A 10,000-nucleotide genomic window follows, 5' to 3' on the forward strand; every position below is an offset into this window, starting at 1 on the left:
CCCTCAATAGTTTAATAATTTATCTTAATAATATGTGACACTGGCACCTTATGAGCCCCAGACTGAGCAAAACATTCCAGTTCATCTAAACAGCTTCCTCACTGACTGACTGAAACACTGATGAGGAGGCTGGTGAGGGGAAACCCAGAGTTAATGTTCTGTACCTGTAGAATACAATAGAGCAGAATAAGATGCTAATAAATGGTTATAAATAATAAATGGACTAATAATTATGGGTGTAACGATACACTCAGCTCATGGTTTGGTACGATACAGGGTACAGGCTTCACGGTTCGGTACGATACAGGGTACAGGCTTCACGGTTCGACACGATGACGATATTTTTTAACAAAGTTTAAATGGAAACAAATCATGACTGTAGAAGTTTCTTTCCTTATTGCTTAGACATAAAATGTAAAAATAAACCAATATTTTCAACTTGAAGTTTAACCTATTCCTACAGTTTCTTTTATAATGGTTTCTTTCTTTGTTAGATATTTTTCACTGCAAAAAGCAAATAATGGAATCTGTTGAATAAAATAAATCAGCTTTTAACAGCGGATGCTTGTCTAAATGAAACAGATTGTAAATTAAAATAAAATATCTAAACAGGGATGTCCTCTTTACAATGAAGTGCAAATGTCTGAACATGGTTGATCTAATATTCTCTAAACACCTTAGCTGGCCAGGCAGGCCACCAAACTTCAACTTAAATGAAAACAACAAATATGTTCAGACACTGATTTTCTAACCTAGGAGGACATGTTTTATTCTTTGTTTTTTTTTTAAGAAAATTAGCATGTCAACATTTTCAGGCAGCAGCTGACACCTTTGACAGTCAGCTACACACACACTGCCAGAATTTGGTAGTGACAACCGAATTTATGAATGAGAGTGAATTTGCATATTACAGTATGTCTGGTTCACACTGGAGCAGAGCGGAGTGAAATCACCACTGTGTCTGTACGGGTGACAGGAGTCACTCCACTCCTCCGACCTCGCCATGGTTGTAAATAATGTCTGTAACCATAGTAACGTTTACTTCTGATCAATATGGCTGCCACTGCCTGTGTTTTCAGTTTACACAGCAGTAACAGTAACAGCAGTAACCAGAACCGTCAGTTTATCTGTAAGATCTTAATAAACGGCCACTGACCGCAGCATCGTTTTCTCTTTTTTCCACCGCATGGACTTGATACTTTCAACCGCGACATTTGGGCCGAGACCGCAGAACCGCTGGAACAACGGCAATGTTGAGGAACCAGACCGGATAGAGAATGTGAGAACGTCTCACAACACTTAACCTCCGTCTCTTTCAAAATAACGGTGCTAAAGTTACGTAACCTAACGAGCGTATTTCGATTTCACCGCTTTCCATTTTCCTGTTGCACGCCGCACACCTGGCTCACCCGGGTCTCGAGTGAACGTCGGTGTCGATGATGTCATAACGCCAGTCCGGCAAACTGGGATCTAGGATTACTGATTCCACCCTCTGGCGTTATGTAAATGAGTATGTAAATGAAAACAAAGAGTAGTGCCTCATTTTGGTGGCGCAGCTAATTGAAAAGCTTTACTCGACATCTCGACCCATGTCTCACCTCCACGATGCCTGTCGTCATGTTTTTGGATCGAAAGTTCGTCCCACGATATATCGTTACACTCCTACTAATAATGAACCAATACACTACTAATATGCATGTTAATTTTGTTCCCTAATTTAACGTGTTATTTCTGTATACACATACCAAATCTCATGACTGTATTCCCATGATTTTATATACATTGCTTAATACTGTACACATACCTATACAATGAGAATGAGTTTAGCCTGTTATCTAATGACAGTCTTGTGTTGAAATACCCGCTTTCAGTCATTCTCTTAAAGCCATTTTGATCTAAAGGCTTCTGCTTAAATGCTTTGAAATGAGTTTCTTAGACAAATATAAATAGTGAAGTTGATCCTATGTGTGAATTTCTTTCCAAAGCCTTTTGCCTTTCCATCAAGGCAAAGGGCGGCTGCTTTAAAGAATCGAATCTAATCTATCTCTGATTCGTTTAACACTTTTTTGGCCGCTGCATAACTCCATTTGTGTCTTTACTGTTATTCTAAAATGTGGGAAATAGTAGAAATAAAGAAAAGTGTGGTGTGTCCGGACTCATGACAGGCAGTGTACGTATGGTTTCACTGACTCACTGTGACAGGCGCTCTGACACCATCAGCTCCTACAGGCCAGCTGATGAGAGCATGCTGGGAAAGCCCCGGTCCGACCGAGCCACATGACAGTCACCCAGCTCCACCCTGCTTCACCTCACACAGTAACACACACACACACACACACACACACACACACTGGAGGAGAAACAGCAGAACAGTTGTGACAGGAAAGACTGGGAGAGAGAGAGAGAGAGAGAGAGAGAGAGAGAGAGAGGGATGACATGGGACGAAGGTCCTGGGCTGGATTCAGACCCACAGAAGTTCAACCAGCTGAACTTCTTCTTCTTCTTCTTCTTCTTCTGGACGGGCGGATTGGTCAGCGTCCGTTCAGCCAATCAGAGGCTTCCTACGTCTGTTTTATAAAAACCACCGGCGAGCACAGAGACGACGGTCCGACCGAAACAAAATAATTTTTTTACCTGAAGATCATTTTGAACCCCAGTATCAGTATCGTTCCATGCAACATGTGTTTGTTTACCAAATCCTGGCTGATTCAGCAACAAACTGTACTCATGTCTAGTTTTCTGTAGTTATGTTACTAATAAATGTGTGTTTTTCTACAGTGGTGGAAGAAGTACTCAGATCTTGTACTTAAGTAAAAGTAACAATACCACAGTGTAGAAATACTCTGTTACAAGTAAAGTCCTGCATTCAAATCTTTACTTAAGCAAAAGTACAAAAGTATTAGTATCAAAATATACTTAAAGTACCAAAAGTAAAAGTACTCAATATGCAGAATGGCCCATTTCAGAATAATGTATATTATATTATTGGATTATAATTATTAATGCATTAATGTGTTCATCACTTTAATGTTGCAGCTGGTAAAGGTGAAGCTGATTTTAATGACTAAATTTCCCCCTGGGGATCAATAAAGTTTTATCTTAATCTATAATAATACATCATAATTTATTTGGTGATTATATTTTTTCATTATTAATCTGAATATGCAAAGTAACTAGTAACTCAAGTTATCAAATAAATGTAGTGGAGTAAAAAGTACAATATTTGCCTCTGAAATGTAGTGGAGTAGAAGTATAAAGTAGCAGAAAATGGAAATACTCAAGTAAAGTACAAGTACCTCAAAATTGTACTTAAGCACAGTACTTGAGTAAATGTACTTAGTTACTTTCCACCACTGGTTTTATGGTATCTTGTTGTACTCAGTTTACCTCTTTTTTTTGTACCTTGTGCTCTGTTGTATCTTGCTGTACTCGGTTTCCCTTCTTTTTACCTCTCTGTTTTAATCTCTTATTCTCACAGAAGCCCTTCTAGGGACGGGTTTTGCAAATTAGCATCCGCTATAAACACAATGATACCTGCATCGGATAGCTGTTCTCAGTTTGTCTATGTATATTGTATCTGTCCCTATCTAATAAACCATAAATAAATAAATGTGTAGTTTTACTGAATATGGTTTCTTTACAAGTCTTCCATGCACCATATGGCTTCACTGGCTTCCAGAATCATAATTTTTGCCCTTTAAGTTTATTTTAGTTATTTGATCTTCAAACCTTCGACTCACCCGACCAAACTCTCCCCGAAAAACGAAAGAATATTTGTTCCATCTAATGTCAGGCTGCTGTGACCTCTGACCTTTGACCTCCTCGCTGTCGGTTGCTTGTAATGTTGGTGATGTTTGAGTCGAAGCTGATTCTACTGTTGAGCTCGGTGAAGTCTCTCAGGATAAGATCATCAGCTGTATATATAAATCACAATGTAAATGTAAATATATTAGCTTTACTGCCAAATCTCTCACATAAAGCTTCTTCTTCATGTGTTCAGTTTTCTAACGAGAGGCGACACCTGATTAGAGATTCTGTGGGAACGTCCGGATCCACTTAGTGCTGATTTATGTTTGGCTCCGTCCCTCTGCCTCCCCGAGGACAGCTTTGAAGTTCAAATCAAACGAACCCCCCCCCCCCCCCCCCAAGAGCTCGGTCTGTGTCCCGGTCCAATTCAGAGAGTCAGGAGGGACAAATAGCATCTTCCTCTGATCCGTTCATGTGTGTGTGTGTGTGTGTGTGTGTGTGTGTGTGTGTCTGTGAGTCGGACCTGGGACATGATGAAGGGCCGTATGCTAATCAATAAGAATAAAAGGGATTTCAGGGCAGATAATTTGGTATTCAAGCAGGGCTTTGGAAATCTACTAGAAACTCTACTATGAGCTGAAAAGAAAAATTTGCAATCTGAAAACACCAAAACACCAAAACACCAAACAACAGCAGTAGGAGCCGCACAGATTAAGATTTAGAATATAAACTCTATTATCAAACTACATGGACCGAGGCAGCTCTTCCTGGAAAAATCGGATATGATACGATATTATTTATAGCACAGGAAAAGCACAGGGAAGCGCATCATACAGTCCCACAATGCATTTGTGGCGATGACACAGAGTTGTTTGAATTCATTCAGATGAACAACAACAACATGTAAACACACTGCAGACCAGATGAGGAAAGAAATACAGTTCTGTTCTGTTCTGCAGTGCTGTGATGGAGTTAGAGGTGTAGACTGTTTACACCATGATACTCATACTCTCTCCCTCTCTCTCTCTCCCTCTCTCTCCCTCTCTCTCCCTTTCTCTCTCTCTCTCTCTCTTTCTCTCACTCTCCCTCTCTCTCTCTCTCCCTCTCTCTCTCTCTCCCTCCCTCTCTCTCTCTCCCTCCCTCTCTCTTTCTCTCTCTCTCTTTCTCTCACTCTCCCTCTCTCTCTCTCTCCCTCCCTCTCTCTTTCTCTCTCTCCCTCTCTCTTTCTCTCTCTCTCTCTCTCTCTCTCTCTCCCTCCCTCTCTCTCTCTCTCTCTCCCTCTCTCTCCCTCCCTCTCTCTTTCTCTCTCTCCCTCTCTCTTTCTCTCCCTCTCTCTCTCTCTCTCTCCCTCTCTCTCTCTCTCTCTCCCTCTCTCTCTCTCTCTCTCTCTCCCTCTCTCTCTCAGTCCTGGAGATCCTGCAGCTCGTCACTAAGCGGGATCTCTTCCTGGCCGACACTCACATCCTGGAGCTGGAGCAGGAGTGCAGCGAGGCCGTGGCGACCGTCGGCGTGACGTCGCCCGACCGGGTCGCCGTGGCGACGGCGGAGGAGGCCGCCAGCCCCGCCAGCAAAGACGGCGGGCGGCGGAAGGCGAAGGACGTGGAGCTGCTGTACGAGGCGCTGCAGAAGGAGCTGTGGGCCGTGGTGAGGGAGTCGCTCCGCTCGCCCACGGCCGGGCCCAACCTGGGCCTGGTGGTGCAGGTGAGGAGGGGCCTCCTGGTGGAGGGAGGGTGGGTCACCTACAGTGGTTGCCATGGTAACAGTCGCTCATCCTGCATTAGAACTACAGTGGTAAGCATGGTAGAAGCCCCAGCAGAGTGAGACAGCTGTGTGTGTGTGTGTGTGTGTGTGTGTGTGTGTGTGTGTGTGTGTGTGTGTGTGTGTGTGTGTGTCTGCAGGTGCTGCAGCAGGAGGAGGAGGCGGACCGGTCCTGGGCGGCGGGGGAGAGCGCGGCGCCCGGCGGCCCGAGGCCTCGCCGGCTGAAGCAGCGGTGGAGGGAGGCGGTGCAGGAGGCCGCCCACGGCTCGCTGCCCCAGAGGGCCGAGTTCAGCGGCGGGGAGCTGGACGGATACCTGGACCGGCTCCGGGCCAGAGCGGTGGAGGACCTGGGGGCCGCCAAGAGGAACGTGGTCTCCATCTACCCGGAGGAATACCAGCCCTTCCAGGTGGGAGAGGACACCTTTCACCTTTCACCTAACCCTAACCTCAGAAAATGGTGAAAAATGTGGATCAGTGTTTCCCAAAGCCCAAGATGACGTCCTCAAATGTCTTGTTTTGTCCACAACCCAAAGATATTCAGTTTACTGTCATAGAGGAGGAAAGAAACCAGAAAATATTCACATTTAAGAAGCTGGAATCAGAGAATTTTGACTTATTTTTCTTAAAAAATTACTTAAACCGATTAATCGATTATCAAAATAGTTGGCGATTAATTTAATAGTTGACAACTAATTGATTAATCGTTGCAGCTCTATATACATAAAAAATAGTGAATTTTCATAAACAGAGGCCAACAGGCGGAGCTCCATCTCACCTGTCTGCTTGGACAGGTGAGATGTAAAAGGGAATATTCATAAAGCCTCTTAAAGAAGTCGGTCGGACTGTGAACAGTTTTCAGTGGACTGAGGAGGATCAAGGAGTCTGTCTGTAACCTGCAGAACACCAGCCATGCTGGTGAAAAAGGTCTGTCCTGGTCTGTAGTGTGTCTGTCCTGCTCTGTCCCTCTGGAGGTCTGTTGTCCTGTGCACTCTGACCCTGACTAACCCTGACCTTTGACCTCTGACCCCCTCAGGTGTACGTGCAGAGCTACCACCAGGCGGTTGCTAGGCGACTGGAGGCGATCCGACAACCAGCTGGAGATCACCGACATCTACTCCCTGCTGGACTGGCTGCACAATATATACAACAGGTACACACACACACACACACACACACACACACACACATGCACACACACACACACACACACACACACACACACACACACACACACACACATATATACACACATGCACACATCTAATTACAGTAAATTTAAATGTGAATTTTGAATTTGAATTTTTTAGATATTATTGAGGTTTATTATAGAGGTATATTCTATTATTTCCATAGAGAAATGGGAACAGTTTGTATTAAATGTGTTCTGTGTGTGTGTGTGTGTGTGTGTGTGTGTGTGTGTGTGTGTGTGTGTGTCCACAGAGATGTACTGGGCACAGTGTGTATCACGACTCCGTTCAACCGTTCCCAGTTAGGTCCTCTGCTGCCTGCAGAGACTGTGGACCGACTGGAGCTGGACTGCCTCAACTCTGTCAGGGTGAGACACACACACACACACACACACACACACACACACACACACACACACACACACACACACACACATCAGATGCAGGTTGAACAGCCTCTCTGTGTTCATCCACTTTCCACAGACGCTCGTTCCTGCTCAGGGTCGCGGGGGGGGGGGGCTGGAGCCTATCCCAGCATGCACTGGGCAGAAGGCGGGAATTTGATCATTTATTTTTATTTGCAAAATATTTTTATTGAAAACAGTATTAAATGACATAACAATGAGCATGTGGGTGTACACTGTAAAAACTCATAGTGCAATTTAGTGAAATCAGCTCATCTTTATCCATTAACACAATGTATATAGATGTTTGTCAGTTTCAACTTAAAAGTGCTAGTTATGAGCTTCATGACTTAAAATCATGAGTTCACAACTTGTGATTTAAAAATTATGAGTTGAAAGAACAGCTTATAAAGCATTCACTAAACTCAACACTGTTAGTTTATTAGCAGACTTCCCAGCATGCATTGCATTCGGTTTAACTCTCCAGAAACTCTTCCTTCTTCTGGTTTGAATGAAGTTACAGGATAGAGACTTGTTATGTATGTTTGGTGAATCATAGGTCTACTATAATAAAATCTACTATCTATCTTATCTATGTATCTGGGAATTCAATCAAGTAAGTTTCTCTGTGATGCACATGGTAAATACAATCCACTACAAGTAAGTGTATTGCAGCTGCAGACTATATGCTGAGCTGTGCATTAATCATGTGATACAAGAGGAACTCGAACTCAAACCTAGCAAACCTTCTGAAAAAATAAATAACACTGGATTTCACTTCATCAGTTAATGCATTCAGCTTGGAAACACGAATCTGCATGACTAGACATTTGTTGATTGAACTTATTGTCTTCAGTTCACTCAGTTAGCTTTTCTACATTAGAACAACTAACTAATGACCTTTGACCTGACTGTTCAGTACCGCTTCAGTCGACTCACAATTTTAAGGCAGCAAGGAAACTTCTGTTTTTAAGTTAACAGAATTTAACAAACCAGCCCTTACTCCGGCAGGACCTGCAAGTCTGTAGAGTATGATAAAAAAAAAAGGTTGCCATTTGTGAAAAAACTTATCAGTATATCTTCTCATTGTATATTTAATTTTCTCAAGTTTGAGAAAAAGCACAGTGCCTTTGAGCCGCTGTGGAACAGAGGGAGGGTGAGGAGATTTCCACTGTAGGAGAAGGCGACGTCTGGCTAGTAAAGATGTGAAATTAATAATTTATTTTTGCACAGAATTTAATCGACCTGACTCATCCGGGGTCCCAAAGATAGCAATCAATGGACAGGTAGTTTAGTGAATTAACGCCCTGACAAAATATTTCATACAGGGGCGTCCTGGAGGCTCAGTGGTTTAAGGTTTGTACCTGTACCATGTCATCCCTCTCTCTCTCTCTCCTTATCTTTCCTGCCTCTATAAACTTTGAACTATCTAATAAAGGCAGAAATGCCCAAAAAAAATTATCTTTAAAAAAAATCACATATTTGAGCAGCAGAGTGTGAACAGAGGAGAGCCGGTAGAAAGCGACGGAAAGTTGATGTGAATGTTGTTACAGTACACAGTGTGGTGTCAGAGGCTGATGACATCACACACTAAACATAAACCAATCAGAACACAAGGTCCAGGTCAGGTCAGGCGGCGAGGTCGGGGCTTGATTGACGGATGAGAGTCGGCCAATGAGCTGTGAGCCGCTGTTCCCCTGCAGGACGTGTTGCTGTGGGCGGGGCGGTCTGCCAGGCCAGCAGGGGGCAGCAGAGAGGCGGCTCAGTGTTGTGCTTTTCAAACACATCCTACTACTAAATGAGGAAAACTCAGTCTGTCTGTCTGTCTGTCTGTCTGTCTGTCTGTCTGTCTGTCTGTCTGCATCCATTTTGCTCCTCAGTGGTTTGGCCAATCAATCTGAAACTGCACATGGGCATTGAGCATCGGCATAGGCAGGGACTGATTTTTCCATTTTCCCAAATTTACGCTGTTTATGAGCATTTTTGCCAGTTGTGGCACGTGCATCCCCGGGTCTGGACTAGTTTCCCCAAAGTGAAAGTAAAGGGGTAACACGAATATTACTCATACTAATAAATTATAGTAGGGTTCCCTCCACACATTTTGCAATACATTTCCAAAACGTTTCTTAACTTCATACTGAATTTTTATGACAGTACTACTGTGGTGCAATATATGAAGCAACTTTTACGAATCCTATATGACACTGAAAACATATTTACTGTAGACTAGCGTTTGAAGAATATCTTCTTTTTAAAAGCAACACTTCAATTGTTTTTATAACTTTTAAAGTGCAAACCCTAACAAATAAAAAGAACCTGAACATTGACACAAATACAATGCCAGTGTTTGATCACATTTTGCTTTACAGGTCAACGTTTTGAATTACAGTTTGCATGACCACTCTGCCTGAAAGTGTCTGCTTACTCCTAACATGAACGGTGCCTCGGTCAGTTAAGTCTGATCATCTGCATTTTAACGTGAGAGACGGGCTTGTTTCTTATGTTGAGGTCGGCATGATGACAGAGTCAAACTCAAGCTCTCTGCTCTGGGACATTATGTGACAAACTGTCAACGAGCGCACCCGAGTGCTTCTGAGTGACAACAGTTGGTTAATATTTTTTATTGGTGAGACTTTGGGTTAGGGTTAGACTTTGAAAAACTCTGGTGTTAAAGTGCTGCTGGGGAAGTCCGACGTCCGGGACTTCCAGGTCTGTAAAGTCTGTCTCACTGTGAGAACTGAGCAGACGAGTCTGTCAGCAAACTGTCAGAACTCAACTGGAAGCTAACGTTAGCGACGAGGCTAACGTAGCTTCATCACAGACTGGACTTCTCTCTCTAGCTCTTCTAGTCAACATTAGCATGTTAGCATTAGCATGTTAGCAATCCATGGCAGCAAGGAGACA

At 43.4% G+C, this 10,000-nt stretch overlaps 1 pseudogene; it reads left to right on the top strand.

Annotated features, from left to right (window-relative positions):
* The window catches only part of LOC139646810 (exocyst complex component 3-like protein 2), a 60,625-nt pseudogene that overhangs the window by 47,786 nt on the left and 2,839 nt on the right, over window positions 1-10,000 (top strand).

This window comes from Centroberyx affinis, unplaced genomic scaffold (assembly GCF_046629955.1).
Source record: "Centroberyx affinis isolate AG114_WGS23_722 - 3 ecotype Tasmania unplaced genomic scaffold, CSIRO-AGI_Caff_v1 ptg001002l_1, whole genome shotgun sequence".
Classification (NCBI taxonomy): domain Eukaryota; kingdom Metazoa; phylum Chordata; class Actinopteri; order Beryciformes; family Berycidae; genus Centroberyx; species Centroberyx affinis.